This window comes from Rhinolophus ferrumequinum, chromosome 21 (genome assembly GCF_004115265.2).
Source record: "Rhinolophus ferrumequinum isolate MPI-CBG mRhiFer1 chromosome 21, mRhiFer1_v1.p, whole genome shotgun sequence".
Classification (NCBI taxonomy): Eukaryota; Metazoa; Chordata; class Mammalia; order Chiroptera; family Rhinolophidae; genus Rhinolophus; species Rhinolophus ferrumequinum.
In genome coordinates, this window is record NC_046304.1 from 42,827,512 (window position 1) to 42,831,316 (window position 3,805).

Sequence of the window (3,805 nt, forward strand, 5' to 3'; positions counted from 1 at the left end):
TGATATCGAATGTCAACTATAATTATATATATATATATATGTATATATATATATATATATATATATATAAAGTACAGCATAGGGAATATAGTCAATGGTACTGTAATAGCTATGCACAATGTCAGAGGGGTAGTAAATTTGGTGGGGTTATCACTTTGTGAGGTGTGTAAATGTCTAATCACTGTGTTGTTTCATACACCTGAAACTCATTAAAAAAAAAAAAACTGTATCTATAAAGCATTGAGACTATTCATGAAATGTTATCAGAATTTTTAACACAACCTGATGTATAGTTATAAATAATTAAGTATTTTTAGACATGAAATTAATAAAATTTCAAAAAAAATTAAAAAGCATTGGGTGTACCGTTGTGACCTAAATTAATGACCCTACTTGTTGTAAAACATAACTATTCAAATAAAACAAATTTTGGAAAATTTATAAGTCAAGGCAATAAAATTTCCATCACTTTTCCCAAAACTTCAGTTATTTCCATAACATGTATTTTAAACATACGTAAAACGCACAATTCAAGACTTTGAAAATACCTTATTGGTTTTTGTTCATCTCTTAAAGGTGAAGGAACATTGGAAATATTATAGCCAAATTTTATTGTCATTGCTTGAGAAATATGGTTTCAATGATGTTTCATGAAAACGTTACTGGACTTTGTACAGAGTAGGAGTACTAGAGGAGTATAAAGAAGAAATCTAGGAAATCTGGAGTTTCAGACAAGATTTTAGAAACTGTTTCTAGACCCTTTAGTCTGGTGGTGGGTGAGTGCTGTTGGGTAGGCCCAGCTTCCCTCCTCCAGATTGGGCAGAGTGGCTCATCGTCTCTGCAGGGCAGCTTGTCCCGAGGCGCCTGGGTAGTTCTGTGCATATCCCACACACCACCTCCCACCCCAGGCCCATGACCAATGACTTAGTGGTGACAGGGGAGAGTAAAAGGCAACTCCCTTGCCACAAGATGGATCAGGCCTCAGGGTACAACTCACACCCCAGCTCTCCCCATAGAAGCAGGCAGTGGGGGTTGACTTCAGTGGAACCCTTACGCTTAGTTTCTTCCCTGTCCTGTTCTACTTGCCAGTCCCCTTTCCTTCTCCTTCCATCACTCCCTCAATAAGTCACATACCTGAGAATCCCATCTCAGGATCCTGTCCTCAGGCCGGTGGTGTCCAACTCCCCATCGCTGAGGGATGTAATTAAATGTGAATCATGTCAATCACAGTATTTTCCTGATAAATGTTTTTATTTACCATCTTTCATCAAATAAACATCAGAGAGAAGCAGTAATATGAGGTTGGACAATGAAGTTCATGAACTCATCCTAGAAAAAGTGCTACATACCTCATTGCTGAATATCACTATGGTCACCTTCGAAGGACTCCCCTTGGGAAGCTGTGCACCGACGCCAGTGCCCAGTCCATGCTTCAAAGCAATTTTGGATCTCTTTCTGGAATGGCCATCAGGGCTGTCGTTGTATTACTCTTGATGTCCTGAATGTCATCAAAATGTCTTCCTTTCAAGATTTCCTTTATCTTTGGGTAAAGAAAGAAGTCATTGGGGGTCAGAGCAGGTGAGTAGGGAGGGTACTCCAATACAGTTATTTGTTTACTGGCTGAAAACTCCCTTATAGACAGTGCCATGTGAGCTGGTGCATTGTCGTGATGCAAGAGCCATGAATTGGCAAAAAGTTCAGGTCGTCTAACTTTGTCACGCAGGCTTTTCAGCACTTCGAAATAGTAAACTTGGTTAACTGTTTGTCCAGTTGGTACAAATTCATTGTGAATAATCCCTCTGATATCAAAAAAGTTTAGCAGTATCTTTAAAACAAGTTTGCGAACTTAATTGTCAAACCTCGTATATCTCAAGATTTGGGGATCAAGATATGAAAACTGGGAGGCTACTGGACCTTATGAAGAGCTTATAGTCCTGCAGTGGCACAGAGTTTGGAAACAATAAAGTCTTGCATGTTTATTTTAATGGAAATACTAAAATATTTGGAAAATGAAACATTTTAGGGAGCTTTATCCCTAAGTAGTGATATTCTCACAGAAATTTTAATACTTTTAGATTTACAAGATTAATTTAATGAATGAAAAAAAGTGGGAGATACTATAAAAATGAAGAAATGTGACATGCCACTTGTAACAAAACCAAATAAAGTATCAATTCTATGAGAAAAAAACCATAATATTTTAAAATTAATTACCATGTGAGAATGCATTTGTTACTTGAGGGCAAAAATAAATGTTACTTGAGGGTGAAAATAAATGAATTCTAGAGTCATTTAAATGTATTGAATCCTGACACTTTACCAAATAGTATCTCTAAAGTTCTGTGGAAGGATAAACTAAGGCAATGAATTAAGTGATTTTTGTGATTTAGAAATATAAGATAATAGAAATATTGGTTATAGAAAATTTTCAAACAGGGTTATAAATTTTGTCATTGTTATTGTCCACCAGGGGCTGAGAAGTTGAAACCACGAACAATATCAGTGACAGAAAGAGAAATTTTCTTTTTATTGAACTAAACATTATCCAGTGGCCACCAATTTCAAGGAATTCACTGGAAAAGTGTCAAATCATCCCAGACAGTGAGCCCTGTCTCAAAAGACCACACCAACCATTTCTAAACATCAACAAAACTTTGAAAATTATGAGAATGATTCAATGAATAATTTGCAGGAAAGTTCATATCACTTGTTAAGTAGTTTTGTAATATAGCTTAGGTTGTTTAGAGAGAAAGCAGGGGAGGTGATGGGACATATTTTTAAAATTTGATCCATGCATTGAGTTACATATTCATATAACTGCACTGGGTGCTCAATATTTTTAATAATACCCCTGCACACCTCATAGGGGTTTTGTAAGAATTAAATGAGATCATCAGCGTAAAGCTCTTAGACAAGAGAAAGGAATATATTAATTTTACTGTTTGTATGACTATATCTATTGTTATCTATCTTATCAATATGGTGAATTACTGGGGACCATGACAAAGTGGATTTGGAGCCTCAAGGAACGTGCCAGGTCCTATGGATGAACTTTTTCTTTTTCCATTTGAGATGTCACTTCTGATTTATTGTGCAAACTTTGACAAATTGCGTTCCTTTTCCGGGGGCCCCATGAAAGTGCTCCTAGCAACATTTACTAACAGCTGTAAATAGTACTTCCTCTGCTTTCCTCTGCTGTCTTTGAGTCAAAGCTGCGGTCTGTAAGCTTCCTACCCCATCTGAAAGTCCCACACATGACAGCTTTTCTGAAAGGCCCTCAGTACTCACAGGATTGATGGCTGTCGGGGACCCAGCTCCAGCCTCTGCCCAGGCAAGGATGGATGAGATGCTGGCGGGTAAAGTGTCAAAAACAAAACCTCCGACACCTCCAATTCCCTTTAGCAGAAATTCTGGCATTCCTAGGGTCATCCCACTAGAGATCCAACCTGTGGGGCTCTTTCCCTCCCTCCTCTTTAGTGAAAGAAATTGCCACCAATATCACAGTATGAAAATCACCATCAGTCACTGAGTGCCATCTTTTTTATTTATTTTTTATTTTTTAATTTTATTGGGGAAGGGGAACAGGGCTTTTTATTGGGAACAGTGTGTACTTCCCAGGACTTTTTTTCCAAGTCAAGTTGTTGTACTTTCAATCTTAGTTGTGGAGGGTGCCATTCAGCTTCAAGTTGTCCTTTCAGTTTTAGTTGTGGAGGGCGCAGCTCAGCTCCAGGTCCAGTTGCCGTTGCTAGTTGCAGGGGGCGCACCCCACCATCCCTTGTGAGAGTCGAGGAATCGAACTGGCAAC